This window comes from Arachis stenosperma, chromosome 10 (genome assembly GCF_014773155.1).
Source record: "Arachis stenosperma cultivar V10309 chromosome 10, arast.V10309.gnm1.PFL2, whole genome shotgun sequence".
In the NCBI taxonomy this organism is placed as follows: Eukaryota; Viridiplantae; Streptophyta; class Magnoliopsida; order Fabales; family Fabaceae; genus Arachis; species Arachis stenosperma.
The window spans coordinates 40,747,248-40,764,257 of NC_080386.1; the positions used below are offsets into that span (position 1 = coordinate 40,747,248).

A 17,010-nucleotide genomic window follows, 5' to 3' on the forward strand; every position below is an offset into this window, starting at 1 on the left:
GAGCCATGATTATGGCTAAGAATAAATGCATATATGCTGTTGAATGAATTGTGAATGTTGCACTTCCACTGTTGGAGATGAGATTTTCCCTGGAAGGAAGCAGTGGCAAACCACCACGTGCTCCAGGTTGAGACTCGAAGATCTTTTGACCCTATGTCGTAAGGGTAGCCAGGCACTGTGAAAGCCCCGGATGAGCTCGCCCCCGTAAATATTCACCAGTGAAAGTGATGGATATAGATCATGATTATGATCAAGTTTATGATGAGTATAACTCGAGTTGGGGATGCGCGACAGAGGGACAGTCCAATGGTTAGCTACCAGGACTTGTCGGGTTGGGTCTATAACTGACAGATGATATCATCAGCCACTAGGGACAGGTATTCATCATATGCATACTATATGAATTGTTTGAGATTGCCTATTTGACTACATATTACTTGCTAATTGTCTAAATGCCTTATTTGTTCCTATTTGTATATTTCTTGTCTGATATAACTGTGTTTGCTACATTATACTCCTGCTGGTGGTTAGGAGGTGTGAAGGAATTGGAAAGGGAAGTATTAGTTAGACTGAAGAATCTTTAGTCAATCGCCACATATGGTTTAACTTGTTTATAAGCTTTGATATTATCTGAAGAAAGTTCTAGGATTGCCTTTGGCTTTCCTCTATTATTATGTATTATATATGTGGAAGCTGTTACCATGCTGGGGACCTCTGGTTCTCACCCATGCGGATTTTGTGGTTTTCAGATGCAGGACGTGAGGTTTCTCGCTGAGGCCTGCTGGAGACTTCTGGATTAGCGAAGATCCTTTGTTCTTGGGGACTCTGTTTTAGTTTATATATTTTGCTTAGATACTTTTATCTCCATTAAATAATACAAACTGTGATGACTCCTTTTATGGGAGATTTTGGAGAATAGGTTTCTGTATTTGTGTCCCTTTGGGGTTTTCCTTATTTTATCATATGTATATATTGTTATGCTCGAACCGGTTATCTTCGTAGCTGGATTTTGAGTCTTGATATTCCTGTTTTTGACACTCCTTTGTATATATATAATCTCGCGTTGGTTATCCTTGTTCGTTACGTTATCGATCGGAGTGTTGCGCTTTCGAGTTGCGATTTTTGTTTACCCCTTTTTCTACAAAGGCTCCTAGTTATAATCAATCATTCATACTACTATACTTACTAAACTTTTATTTTAGAGGTCGTAATACCTTGCCATCTCTGAATTATGAGTTAAGCATAAGACTCTGTATGGTAGGGTGTTACATTATGGTATCAGAGCAGTTCGTTCCTGTAGAGCCTGAGGGATGGACTGACTATAGTTCTATGCATTCTCTGTATGTGTGTTATGTGCTATTAGTATATCTGCTTGATATAATTGGCATAAATATTCATGAGCATGCATTTGGGACTTTGAAGCACTAGACTTCCGATATTGAGTCTGATCAACTTAATATCGATTGTTTGGTGTGTATAGAAACCAGATGGCGCCTCGTGGACGCGGTAGAGGCCGTGGAAGGGGTCGTACGAATGCTCGTGCGCCGAAGATTAACCCTAATAATCCGGTGAACTTTAGGACGGCGTTGGAGAATATGGCTGCTACTATGCAAGCCACTGCTGAGGCTCTTGGTCAACATATGAACAACCATGGTAATGATGGAGGTGGAGTTCAGGGCCCGATGACACTGACAAACTTTTTGAAGGTTAATCTGCCTAAGTTCAAGGAAACTACTAGCCCGACTGAGGCTGATACATAGTTTCAGGCTATAGAGCGAGCACTGCAAGCACAAGTGGTACCTGAAGGATAGCGTGTCAAGTTCGCTACCTATATGCTCACTGGTGAAGCGTCACATTGGTGGCAAGGTATCCGACATCTTCTACAGCAGGGTGATGACTATATCACCTGGAATGTCTTCCAAGAGGAGTTCTATAAGAAGTACTTTCTGACTTCTACTAGGACGGCCAATGAGCTTGAATTATTACAACTGAAGCAGGGTATCATGTCCATATCAGAGTATACTGACAAGTTTGAGGAGCTATTCTGATTCTCTCGTATGTGTCAAGGGACTCCAGTGGAATATGAGGAATGGAAGTGTGTTAAGTATGAAGGAGGACTCCGGAGTGATATCTTCAGTTCAGTAGGACCAATGGAGATTAGGACTTTCTCCGAATTGGTGAACAAGTGTAGGGTTGCTGAAGAGTGTGTAAAAAGGGCAACCGCTGAGAAAGGGAGTCACAAAGAATCATTCCCACAGAACCGAGGGAATAACTTTGCACCTAGAGGTCTGTCTTTCAAGAGGGGAAGCTCTTTCAGGAGGCCCAACAACAACAACTCCCAAGGGAAGAAGTTTGGGAAACAGCCTCAGAATGATCAAGCTTGTACTAGATGTGTGATGCCAAGGCATCTAAGGCTAGTTTCACTAGCATTTTTCTGTTAGTTTTAGTTGTTTTATGCATTTTCTTGAGCCTAAAGTAACCAAGAATGGTTAAATGAACAACAAAGCAATGAACCATCCAAAACATTATGATTTTGATGCAAATTCCATGAGTTTTTAGTGATATTACTTGAATGCTATGAATGGATGAATTCTCATGAAATTTTGCAAGACTTTGATGCAATTGTTTGGATGATTTCAGGGAAGAGAGGCTAGGCAAGGAAGCAACAAAATCAATAAAGGAAGCTTGAAATTCAAATGGGACGTTTAAGCTCCAGTTTAAGCCTAAACTGGAGCTTAAACGCCAAAATCATGAGAAGAAGAGGAAATGCTGTAACTGGCGTTTAACCTCCAGTTTGACCTTAAACTGGAAGTTAAACGCCAGAATGAGAAAGGGCACTAAGAAGCATTCCACGTTTAACCTCCAGTTTAACCTTAAACTGGAGGTTAAACGCCAGAATGATGATTTGAACCAAGGGAGCATTCCACGTTTAACCTCTAGTTTAACCTTAAACTAGAGGTTAAACGTGTTCGACACTTTTCTTTCTCACCAAGAAGCATTCCACGTTTAATCTCCAGTTTAACATTAAACTGGAGGTTAAACGCCAGAAGCAAGAGAGGCACCAGGAGCATTCCACGTTTAACCTCCAGTTTGACCTCAAACTGGAGGTTAAACGTGTTCGACCATTTCCTTCCTCCAGGGTGTTTTCTTCATTCCACGTTTAACCTCCAGTTTGACCTCAAACTGGAGGTTAAACGTGTTCGATCCAAATTGCCTCCAGGGGTTGCTTTCTTCATTTCCAAGTTTAACCTCCAGTTTGACCTCAAACTGGAGGTTAAACGTGTTCGACTATGTATACTCCTGGGGTGCTTTCTTCCAATTCCACGTTTAAGTTTTAGTTTGACCTTAAACTGAAACTTAAACTTCAACTTAAACACCACCATTTGAAAAGGTTTCTGGGCCAAATATATTGAAGTTTAAGTTAGCAATTGAGCACAAATACTAACTTAAACGTATTATGGTGTGAAACCCAAGTGAATATCATGGTTTATGAGATTGGGCCTGAAGAATTGATGAGTCTGGAACTTCAAATTGTTGAGTCTTGTGTCATTACTTGTTTATCACTAAGTTTGCTCAATGAATGTTACAGAATTGGATCACAGCCTCATCAGGATTATGGACCATAAGCCTAAAGCAAAAGGAAATCAAGGAAAGGCCTCAAAGCCCAAGAAACACAACAGAAGCTCAATTTAGAAAGTGTATAAATAGGATAGAATTGAAGTTAGTTAGGAGCTTTGGACCTTTTGACATTTTTACAACTTAGAACTTTTCATCAGTTTTGTAATTGAATTCTGAGCAATGAATCACTAAACCCCTTTCATTGGGTTAGGGAGCTCTATTGTAATTCAATGAATCAATAATAGTTTTATCTTCTTCTTCAATCTTTTCTCTTGAATTTTGTTAGAAAGCTTCTCGATCTAATTCCATTGGGTAGTTGTCTTGGGAAAGAAACGACCCATAATTGGAATCCTTCGGAACCTTGGGAAAGGAATGATGGATTCATGCTAGAGAAGCTTTCTCACAGTGAATTGGATTGGGGTTTGGATGGATATTGTGACATGTAATCCTACCAAATTGTGGTTCATGAAACTGTGTGGTATAATCAGTGATCAAGCATCATCTCTTCTTATGAACATTTAAACCAAGGGATTGGGAATTTGTTTGTTTTTAGAGAGAATTGGTGAGCCAAGGAATTGGGATCCAATCATATAAGATTGCCAAGCAAGATTCAATGAATGCATTGGTTGAGGAAGAGATGAAAATGTGTTGATTCAGAGATTTCAATACCTCCTGACCCCAATGAACTCCCCATTTCTGATCTACACTTTCTATTTACATTCTGCAATTTCAATTCATGCAATCACCCTCAATTCCCTTTAATTTCAGCAATTTACTTTCTCACACCTTAATTCTCGCAATTTAAGTTTATGCAATTTCAATTCATTGCAATTTACGTTTCCTGCCACATTTATTTTATGCAAATTCCCATCCAAAAATTGATTCCGCTCAACTAAACAAACTTCTAATTCGAATTGCTCATTCAACCAATCCTTGTGGGATTCAACCTCACTCTTTTGTGAGTTTTTACTTGACGATAACCGGTGCACTTGCCGGAAGGAATTTTTTGCCGATTGTGCAATTTCCTAAATCGTAGCATAACAAGTTTATGCAGCATCAAGTTTATGGCGCCGTTGCCGGGGATTGGTTTTCGATTGACAATTCTCAAATTGGAAGTTAACTAGATTGAGCATTTTTCTTGTTTTTGTTAATTCAGTTCAAGTTCTTGTTGAATTTTAATTCCTGCACTCTGTCATTTGCTTTTTCTTTCTTTATGCCTTTAAATTCAAGCAACTAACTCACTAACCCACTAACTATTTGAATTAATTCCTCAACTGCTCTAACCATACTCTTCCATTAACCAAGAGTATTTCACTTGTTTGTTGCCTGTGCTGTGTTCTTGTATGACAGGTAGGAGAGGAGAGACATCAACTCCTCCATATACCGAACCAGAGAGGACCCTTCATAGACGTAGAAGGGAAGCAAGAGGGAAGAGAGTACTGAGAGAAGAGGAATCTGAAGGAGAATCTGAGGACAACTTTGAGGAAGCTCTAGATCTCAACATGGATAGAGAATTTCACAACCATGAGAGGGCTGATGGAAACAATGCCATTCCTGAGAGGAGGGTTCTTGGTTCATACATAAACCCAACCTCTGGGAATTGTGGTAGCAGCATTCAGAAACCACCCATTCAAGCCAACAATTTTGAACTCAAACCACAGCTAATATCATTGGTGGAGAATCATTGTTCATTTGGTGGGAGTGCTAGTGAAGATCCCAACCAACATCTCACAAAATTTCTGAGAATTTGCGACACAGTGAAGTCCAATGGAGTCCAGGAAGATGCCTATAAACTGCTCTTGTTCCCATTTTCACTTAGGGACAAGGCAGCTAAGTGGTTGGAATCATTCCCAAGGGACAGCCTAACAACCTGGGAGGAGGTGGAGAGCAAGTTTTTGGCACGTTTCTACCCCCCACAAAAGGTCAATAGGCTTCGATCTGAGGTTCAAACTTTTAGACAACAAGATGGTGAGACGCTCTACGAGGCATGGGAGAGGTTTAAAGAATTGACAAGGAAATGTCCACCAAACATGTTCCCTGAATGGGTGCAATTGCATATTTTCTATGATGGACTTTCTTATGAATCAAGAAAGGCTGTAGACCATTCATCAGGAGGTTCATTGAACAGGAAAAAGACTGTGGAAGAAGCCATTGAAGTGATTGAGACAGTGGCTGAGAATGAGTACTACTATGCTTCAGAGAGACACAACACTAAGGGAGTCATGGAGCTGAACCATGTTGATGCAATTCTAGCCCAAAACAAGGTGTTTGCCCAGCAACTAGCAGAGCTCACCAAGAAATTAGACACAAAGCAAGTGGCTGCAATACACACACAAGATCAAGAGGAAGTAAGCATTGAAGGAGGTGATTGGGAAGAGGCCAACTATGTGGGAAACCAACAAAAACAGTCATATGATCCACACTCCAACACTTACAACCCAGGATGGAAAAACCACCCAAACTTTGGGTGGGGAAACCAGCAAACCCAACCACAAAACCACAAACCTTACAACCACAACCATCATAACAATTCCACATACCAAAACTCCAACCAAAGATCATACCAAGCCACACAAAACACTTACTCCCAACCACCATATCATGGCCAAATTAATCAACCTGCCCAATCCAATCCGAACCAACAATTTCAAGATCAATTAAACAGGATAGAAGGAATACTTGCAACCATGAGTCAAGACATAACCGAATTGAAAGCCTTTAAGGAAGAAGTAAATTCCAACTTGCAAAACCAAGGAGCTGCCATCCAGAAGTTAGAAAATCAAATTGAGTACTTGTCTAAGCAAACTCCTGGGCCAAGCGTTCCTCATGCTGCCAAAGCTATTGCAAGGGAAGAATGTAAGGCCATAACCCTCAGAAGTGGAACGAAGCTGAAGGAGATCTCAAAGGAAACCACAGAGGATGAAGAAAAGGAAAATGTGAGAGACAAAGAACAGGGACGATCTTCTACACCGTCTGCAACAAAAGAAAAAGAAAAAGAGGTCCTGAAGCCTTACACACCCAAAGCACCATATCCTCAACGTTTGATGAAAAGAGAAAAGGATGGCCAATTCTCCAGATTTTTGGAGATTTTCAAGAAGCTTCAAATCAACATTCCGTTTGCTGAGGCAATAGAGCAAATGCCACTCTATGCAAAATTCTTAAAGGAATTAATGACCAAGAAGAGAAGCTGGAGAAATGAAGAAACTGTGTTGTTGACTGAAGAATACAGTGCCATCATTCAACACAAATTGCCTCAGAAATTGAAGGATCCAGGCAGTTTCCAAATCCCCTGCATCATAGGAGAAGTCATGGTGGAGAAGGCCTTGTGTGACTTAGGGGCAAGTATCAATTTGATGTCTCTAACAATGATGAGAAGAATGAAGATTGAGGAAGCTAAACCAACAAGAATGGCCCTCCAATTGGCAGATCGAACTTTTAAATTCCCGCATGGAATAGTTGAGGATTTGTTGGTAAAAGTGGGAGATTTTATATTCCCTGCCGATTTTGTGGTGTTAGATATGGAGGAGGAAACCAAAGCTTCCATAATCCTGGGAAGACCCTTCCTGGCTACTGCTGGAGCCATCATAGATGTCCAAAAGGGTGAACTCACTCTTAGACTACATGATGAGAAATTGGTGTTTAACGTATTCAAGGCAATGAGCTATCCATCAGAATCACTAAAGGAATGCATGAGGGTGGATGTAGTGGACATTGCAGTACAAGAAACCTTTGAGGAAACAACAAAGGAAGTGGCAGAGGAGGAGTTCACCAAGGATATAGAAGTTAGTGAAATCAAGGCTGCTGAAACAACCATGCCAAACATGCCAGCAAGAGTGAAAGAAGAGAAGGAAGCACCAAAACCTGAGCTCAAAGCATTGCCCCCTAATCTCAAGTATGCGTACTTGGGTAGTGATGAGAGCCATCCTGTTATCATTAGCTCCGCCCTGAGCCAAGAACAGGAAGAAGAATTGATCAAGGTGCTACAAACCCATCAAGATGCCATTGGATGGACCCTAGCTGATTTGAAGGGGATAAGTTCATCCATATGCATGCATAAAATCTTGTTAGAAGAGGATGCTAGATCCTCCATTCAAGCTCAGAGAAGATTGAATCCCGTCATGAAAGAAGTGGTACAAAAGGAGGTCATGAAGTTATGGCAGGCAGGGGTAATCTACCCCATTTCTGATAGCCCATGGGTTAGTCCCATCCATGTAGTTCCCAAGAAAGGTGGCATAACTGTGGTGCCAAATGAGAGGAACGAACTCATACCCACAAGAACTGTCACTGGGTGGAGGATGTGCATAGACTATAGGAAGCTCAATGAAGCCACCAGAAAAGATCATTTCCCACTCCCATTCATGGATCAGATGCTTGAAAGGCTTGCAGGACATGCTTACTATTGCTTTTTGGATGGATACTCAGGCTATAACCAGATAGTAGTTGATCCAAGAGATCAAGAGAAAACATCATTTGTTTGTCCATATGGAGTTTTTGCATATAGACGCATGCCCTTTGGACTGTGCAATGCACCTGGCACTTTCCAAAGGTGCATGCTGTCCATCTTCTCGGACATGATCGAAAAGTTTATTGAAGTTTTCATGGATGATTTCTCTATGTTTGGAAATTCCTTTCCTAGCTGTCTACACCACCTTGCCTTGGTGCTTAAGAGATGCCAAGAGACCAACCTAGTATTAAACTGGGAAAAGTGTCATTTCATGGTCACAGAAGGAATAGTTCTTGGCCATAAAGTGTCTAATAGAGGCATTGAGGTGGACAAAGCTAAGGTGGAACTCATTGAAAAACTACCTCCACCAAGTAATGTCAAGGCAGTTAGGAGTTTTTTGGGACACTCTGGCTTTTACAGAAGGTTTATTAGAGACTTTTCTAAAATAGCCAAACCTTTGAGTAACTTGCTTGTCTCTGATACACCTTTTGTATTTGATAAAAATTGCATGCTAGCCTATGAACTTTTGAAGCAAAAACTTTCCTCTGCACCTATCATTGCCCCACCTGATTGGAACTTACCTTTTGAACTGATGTGTGATGCATCAGACCTTGCTATTGGGGCAGTGTTAGGACAAAGGAAAGACAATTTGGTACATGTGATTTATTATGCTAGTAAGGTCTTGAATGATAACCAAAGGAATTACACAACCACTGAAAAAGAACTCTTGGCAATAGTCTTTGCATTTGACAAATTTAGATCCTATCTCATTGGATCTAAAGTCATTGTTTTCACTGATCATTCAGCTTTAAAATACTTACTTGCTAAACAAGAATCCAAACCAAGACTTATTAGATGGGTTCTTTTGTTGCAGGAATTTGACATTGAAATGAAAGACAAGAAGGGTGTAGAGAACAAGGTGGCAGACCATTTATCAAGGATACCATGTGAAGAAGGAAGCACACAAAGCACACATATAAATGAGTGCTTTCCTGATGAACAACTCATGATAATTCACAAAGCACCCTGGTTTGCAGACATAGCAAACTTCAAAGCCACTGGGAGTTTGCCGTTGGAGTTTAACAAGCATCAAAGGAAGAAATTGATAAATGATGCCAAATACTTCATCTGGGACGAACCATACTTGTTCAAAAAATGTTCGGATGGCATACTCAGAAGATGCATATCAGAGGAAGAAGGAAGGGAAGTCTTATGGGACTGCCATGGTTCCACTTATGGAGGACACTTTGCAGGAGAAAGAACAGCAGCTAAGGTGTTGCACTGTGGATTTTATTGGCCCACTATCTTCAAGGATGCAAAGGAACTAGTGAAGCACTGCCATGAATGCCAGAAAGCGGGGAACCTACCCAGAAGAAATGAAATGCCACAACAATTCATTCTGGAACTTGAATTGTTTGATGTATGGGGGATAGATTTCATGGGACCCTTTCCCACCTCATACTCAAATAATTACATTCTTGTGGCTGTAGATTATGTCTCCAAATGGGTTGAAGCGATAGCAACTCCAACCAATGATAATAAAGTAGTCATGAACTTCCTCAGAAAACACATTTTTTGCCGTTTTGGGGTTCCAAGAGCAATCATCAGTGATGGAGGAAGCCACTTCTGTAACAAACCATTAGAGGCATTGCTTATAAAATATGGAGTCAAACACAAGGTAGCCACACCATACCATCCACAGACAAGTGGGCAAGCCGAAATATCTAATAGGGAACTCAAAAGAATCCTGGAAAAGACTGTGGGAACTTCAAGGAAGGACTGGTCGATTAAGCTAGATGATGCTCTTTGGGCATATAGGACAGCTTTCAAAACACCAATTGGAATGTCTCCTTACCAACTAGTATATGGAAAAGCCTGCCATTTACCACTGGAGTTGGAGCACAAGGCATTCTGGGCCTTGAAACTCTTGAACTTAGACAGCAAAGCTGCTGGAGAAAAGAGGATGTTACAAATTCAAGAGTTGGAAGAATTCAGAGCTGAAGCTTATGAGAATGCCAAAATTTACAAAGAAAGAGCAAAGAAGAAGCATGACAGCAACATAGCCCCAAGAAAATTTGAAGAGGGACAAAAAGTATTGCTCTACAATTCTAGGCTGAAGCTATTTCCAGGAAAGCTAAAATCAAGGTGGTTTGGACCATTCCTTGTCACCAAGGTCTCCCAATATGGACAAGTAGAAATCATGGAAGAAAAGTCACAACGAACCTTCACTGTGAATGGTCAAAGACTCAAACATTACTTGGGAGATGTGGAGGAGAAGGACAAGGTTAAATATCACCTCAACTGAGGGACAACCGTCAAGCTAGTGACGTTAAAGAAGCGCTTGTTGGGAGGCAACCCAACCTGAGGTAATACTCTTTTGCTGTTTCTTTTATTTGTTTCAATAAAAAGGTGAAGTAGTTTCTGTGCATTGCAAAGAATTAAGTTTGGTGTTTCACACCAAACAATGAATTTGTGGATCAATAATTCAAAGGGGAATGTGTGACTCTAAGTTTGGTGTTCCACCATACAGATTAACTGAACACAACAACCTTTGAATTATATGAAAGGAACAACCATTCTAAGCAATCACAGAAATGCTTAAAATCCTTAGCAGCAACTTCATTTCAAGGAGGATTCAAGGATTCAAAGAGCAGAGAAGTAAGTAGGAGACTAAGTTTGGTGTTCACACACCAACTTAAGACTCAGACACTTGCCCATATATAGTGAGCTAACCATTCAAGTGCTTGAGAAACAAGCAACTTTGTCACTCTTTGCAGGAAAGGAAACAAGGATCTTAGAAAGAACATGATGCAATAACTAGTAGAAGAAGGAGAAATCGAATTGTTTCCTGGCAACAAGGAGAAAACAAGAAATTTCACAAGGTGGTGTTGTTCCTTGACCTTTCTTTAAAAGGCAAACAAAAGCATGCTTGTTCTGGTTTAAACTGAAATTGTTGAATCTTTCTGGAATGTGAAGTTTTTAGTATGTTTGCTGGTTTACTGCTTTGAATAAAGTGAATGCCTAGATGTTTGGATATAACTCCACCTTCTTAAACAAATGCTTGCCATGCTTGTTCTGTTTCCAAAAATTAAAAGAAAAGTTTGAACAAAAGTAACTTGGCTCAATTAGTGACAAATCAAGTAGAATTAAGTGGTGGTATGCATGCTTGATTGTTTAGTTAGCTCACTAGAAATTAACTGTAGAATTATCATTTTTGTGTAGAAGTTGAATACTGTCTATGGATCTTGATGAATAAATGTCCTTGGCCATGAAAAAGAAAGAAAAAGAAGAAGAAAAGCCACTGAAAAAGGGCAACCAAAAAGCAAAAGAATTAAGAAAATAAAGCTAGGCACCAATGGTTTGAACTTTTGAGACATATGCCTGTGGTGTTTATGTACTAGGATCTGCTTGGATGAATAGGTTCTGTGGAGTGTTTCAACACTTGGTAACTTGGGTTAACTAACCCGGGATTATCAACCAAAAGTCCATTATCAAGAGCAACCTAGCTACAAAACATTTAGTTACACAAAGAGGTGCTGGGCACCAACGTCTCAAAAAGAAATGTGAACTAAAATGCCTGTAGTGGATATGTGTACTGCACTGATAAGAAAAAGAAAATGCCAAAGGCTTGTGCAACACATGACACTGAGCAAACAAGGAGCAAAGGAGCTCTAAGAAAAAGTGCCAAGGACATAAGAATAACAAGAGGCCATAGCAGTGTTTAATGGATGCAATAAAAAGTGATAATCCTACCTGATAAGAATGAAAAAGTGATGCTGCAACTTTCTGCATAAAACCCTTCTGATGAACTTCAAATGCTTGCTAATATAGCCAATGTAATTGCTTCTGTTTCATACTTTCTTCTCAAATATCTCAGAACTTGCTTAGGGACAAGCAAGTATTAAGTTTGGTGTTGTGATGCCAAGGCATCTAAGGCTAGTTTCACTAGCATTTTTCTGTTAGTTTTAGTTGTTTTATGCATTTTCTTGAGCCTAAAGTAACCAAGAATGGTTAAATGAACAACAAAGCAATGAACCATCCAAAACATTATGATTTTGATGCAAATTCCATGAGTTTTTAGTGATATTACTTGAATGCTATGAATGGATGAATTCTCATGAAATTTTGCAAGACTTTGATGCAATTGTTTGGATGATTTCAGGGAAGAGAGGCTAGGCAAGGAAGCAACAAAATCAATAAAGGAAGCTTGAAATTCAAATGGGACGTTTAAGCTCCAGTTTAAGCCTAAACTGGAGCTTAAACGCCAAAATCATGAGAAGAAGAGGAAATGCTGTAACTGGCGTTTAACCTCCAGTTTGACCTTAAACTGGAAGTTAAACGCCAGAATGAGAAAGGGCACTAAGAAGCATTCCACGTTTAACCTCCAGTTTAACCTTAAACTGGAGGTTAAACGCCAGAATGATGATTTGAACCAAGGGAGCATTCCACGTTTAACCTCTAGTTTAACCTTAAACTAGAGGTTAAACGTGTTCGACACTTTTCTTTCTCACCAAGAAGCATTCCACGTTTAACCTCCAGTTTAACATTAAACTGGAGGTTAAACGCCAGAAGCAAGAGAGGCACCAGGAGCATTCCACGTTTAACCTCCAGTTTGACCTCAAACTGGAGGTTAAACGTGTTCGACCATTTCCTTCCTCCAGGGTGTTTTCTTCATTCCACGTTTAACCTCCAGTTTGACCTCAAACTGGAGGTTAAACGTGTTCGATCCAAATTGCCTCCAGGGGTTGCTTTCTTCATTTCCAAGTTTAACCTCCAGTTTGACCTCAAACTGGAGGTTAAACGTGTTCGACTATGTATACTCCTGGGGTGCTTTCTTCCAATTCCACGTTTAAGTTTTAGTTTGACCTTAAACTGAAACTTAAACTTCAACTTAAACACCACCATTTGAAAAGGTTTCTGGGCCAAATATATTGAAGTTTAAGTTAGCAATTGAGCACAAATACTAACTTAAACGTATTATGGTGTGAAACCCAAGTGAATATCATGGTTTATGAGATTGGGCCTGAAGAATTGATGAGTCTGGAACTTCAAATTGTTGAGTCTTGTGTCATTACTTGTTTATCACTAAGTTTGCTCAATGAATGTTACAGAATTGGATCACAGCCTCATCAGGATTATGGACCATAAGCCTAAAGCAAAAGGAAATCAAGGAAAGGCCTCAAAGCCCAAGAAACACAACAGAAGCTCAATTTAGAAAGTGTATAAATAGGATAGATTTGAAGTTAGTTAGGAGCTTTGGACCTTTTGACATTTTTACACTTTAGAACTTTTCATCAGTTTTGTAATTGAATTCTGAGCAATGAATCACTAAACCCCTTTCATTGGGTTAGGGAGCTCTATTGTAATTCAATGAATCAATAATAGTTTTATCTTCTTCTTCAATCTTTTCTCTTGAATTTTGTTAGAAAGCTTCTCGATCTAATTCCATTGGGTAGTTGTCTTGGGAAAGAAACGACCCATAATTGGAATCCTTCGGAACCTTGGGAAAGGAATGATGGATTCATGCTAGAGAAGCTTTCTCACAGTGAATTGGATTGGGGTTTGGATGGATATTGTGACATGTAATCCTACCAAATTGTGGTTCATGAAACTGTGTGGTATAATCAGTGATCAAGCATCATCTCTTATTATGAACATTTAAACCAAGGGATTGGGAATTTGTTTGTTTTTAGAGAGAATTGGTGAGCCAAGGAATTGGGATTCAATCATATAAGATTGCCAAGCAAGATTCAATGAATGCATTGGTTGAGGAAGAGATGAAAATGTTTTGATTCGGAGATTTCAATACCTCCTGACCCCAATGAACTCCCCATTTCTGATCTACACTTTCTATTTACATTCTGCAATTTCAATTCATGCAATCACCCTCAATTCCCTTTAATTTCAGCAATTTACTTTCTCACACCTTAATTCTCGCAATTTAAGTTTATGCAATTTCAATTCATTGCAATTTACGTTTCCTGCCACATTTATTTTATGCAAATTCCCATCCAAAAATTGATTCCGCTCAACTAAACAAACTTCTAATTCGAATTGCTCATTCAACCAATCCTTGTGGGATTCGACCTCACTCTTTTGTGAGTTTTTACTTGACGATAACCGGTGCACTTGCCGGAAGGAATTTTTTGCCGATTGTGCAATTTCCTAAATCGTAGCATAACAAGTTTATGCAGCATCAAGATGTGGGAGTCACCATCCGGGAGAACCATGCAAGGCCGGATAAAGGCGGGGCATAAAGCCGCAAGTTGTCCGGAGAAGCAGAAACAAGGTGCTGGGAAAGCACAACAGACTGGTCGGGTGTTCACCACTTCAGCTATAGGTGCTGAGGGATCTGAGGCACTTATTCGAGGTAACTGTGAAATGGCTGGTCAAACTTTAAATACTTTATTTGATTTGGGAGCATCGCATTCATTCATTGCATTTGAGAAATCCCATGAGTTAGGATTGAAGATTGTAACCTTAGGTTATGACCTAAAAGTGTATAATGCTACCCATGAAGCCATGGTAACTAGGCTAGGATGCCCGAAAGTTTCCTTTAGATTCAAGCAGCGTGATTTTATTTATAATTTAATCTGCTTACCGATGATCGGTCTTGACCTTATCTTGGGATTGGACTGGTTATCTAAGAACTATGTCCTGCTTGATTGTTCTACAAAGTCGGTGTATTTTATGACGGAAGATACAGAAGGGCCGGTCGTGGTGAATAATTATTACTTGAATTCGATGATGGTGAACTATTCTGGAATCGAATGTCAGGTATCCTGTTGTTAACCGTGAGCGTTTCAGGTGATGATCAAAGGTTGGAACAGATTCCGGTTGTGTGTGAGTTTCCGGAAGTGTTTCCCGATGATATTGATGAGTTTCCACCTAACCGAGAGGTTGAGTTTGCTATTGAATTGGTGCCTGGGGCGGGACCAATCTCAAGTGCTCCTTATAGGATGTCACCGTTATAGATGGACGAGCTAAAGTCTCAGTTAGAGGATTTGTTGGGTAAGAATTTTATACGACCAAGTGTCTCTCCGTGGGGTGCGCCAGTGCTATTGGTAAAGAAGAAAGATGGGAGTATGCGGCTTTGTGTGGATTACAGGCAGCTGAACAAGGTTACAATAAAGAATAAGTACCCATTGCTGAGAATTGATGATCTCATGGATCAGTTACAAGGAGCTGGGATTTTCTCCAAGATCGATTTGCGATCCGGTTATCACCAGATAAGGGTGAGGGGTGAGGATATCCCTAAGACCGCTTTCAGGACTCGTTATGGTCATTACGAGTACACTGTAATGTCTTTTGGGTTGACAAACGCTCCTGCAGTGTTTATGGATTACATGAATAGAGTTTTCCGTCCGTTTCTGGATAAATTCGTTGTTGTCTTCATTGATGACATACTGATTTATTCCAAGACGGAAGAAGAGCATGCGGAACACTTGAGAACTGTGTTGCAGATTCTAAAGGAGATGAAACTCTATGCAAAACTGTTTAAGTGTGAGTTTTAGAAGAGTGAGGTGAAGTTTTTGGGCCACGTGGTGAGTAAAAAGGGAATAGCCGTAGATCCAACTAAGGTGGAGGCTGTGATGGATTGGAAGCAACCAACCACCGTAACGGAGATTAGGAGTTTTCTAGGTTTAGCTGGCTATTACCGAAGGTTTATCACGGGCTTTTCACAGATAGCCTTGCCAATGACAAAGTTAACTCGCAAAGACACTCCGTTTGTTTGGACTCCTGAATGCGAGGAGAGCTTTCAGACATTGAAGAAAAAGTTGACCACTGCACTTGTGTTAGTGTTACCTGGGCCGAACGAGCCATTTGAGGTGTACTGTGATGCCTCATTGAAGGGTCTAGGGCGTGCTGATGCAGCATCATAATGTGGTGGCGTATGCCTCACGACAGTTGAGACCTCATGAAGTTAGTTACCCTACGCACGATTTGGAACTCGCTGCGGTTGTGTTTGCCTTGAAGGTGTGGAGGCATTATCTCTATGGGGTTAAGTTCCAAGTCTTCTCCGATCACAAGAGTTTGAAATATCTCTTTGATCAGAAAGAGCTTAATATGAGGCAGAGAAGGTGGATGGAATTATTGAAGGACTACGACTTTGAGTTGAATTACCATCCGAGAAAGGCGAATGTAGTGGCGGATGCGTTAAGTCGAAAGTCATTATATGCGGCTTGGATGATGCTTCAAGAGGAGAAGTTGCTCAAGGGATTCGAGAGTCTGAAAATTGGTGCTCGAGAAGTATCCAGAACTTTGTGTTTGAGCTGATTAGAAATCTCAAGTGACTTTAAGTCCGAACTCCTAAAGGCTCATCAAAATGATGAAGCGTTGTGGAAGGTGTTACCGGCCATTGAGCAAGGAAAACAGTGGAGAGTGTCGAAAGAAAAAGATGGGTTATGGAGGTTCAAGGGTAGGATCATTGCGCTGGATGTTGGCACTTTGAGGCAAGATATCTTAAAGGAAGCACACAAAAGCGGATTCTCCATTCACCCGGGAAGTACTAAGATGTACCATGATTTAAAGGCGATATTTTGGTGGCCGGGTATGAAGAATGATGTGGCGAAATATGTTTCAAAGTGCTTAACTTGTCAAAAGATAAAGATTGAACATCAAAGACCTTCCGGGATATTGCAACCTTTAGAGATTCCACAATGGAAGTGGGAAAGTATTGCAATAGACTTTGTGTCAGGATTGCCAAGGACTAGGGCTAGTTTGGATGCTATCTGGGTGATTGTGGATCGACTGTCGAAGTCAGCTCACTTTTTACCCATTCGTATGACTTACACCCTTGAGGAGCTAGCACGGTTATACATAAAGGAGATTGTGAGACTTCATGGTGTACCTGCTACTATAATCTCTGATAGAGATCCTCGTTTCACTTCAAGGTTTTGGGGTGCATTTCAGAAAGCTTTTGGAATCCGATTAAGCTTGAGTATGGC

The 17,010-nt window shown here is 40.4% G+C and overlaps 1 non-coding gene across 1 annotated transcript; it reads right to left on the reverse strand.

The window, feature by feature from the left end:
• Nucleotides 1–5,546: 5,546 nt before the first annotated feature.
• On the reverse strand, nucleotides 5,547–5,650 carry LOC130959149 (small nucleolar RNA R71). The gene has a single exon (XR_009078244.1). It is a non-coding gene; the product is annotated as a small nucleolar RNA R71 (small nucleolar RNA).
• Between the last annotated feature and the right edge of the window lie 11,360 nt (nucleotides 5,651–17,010).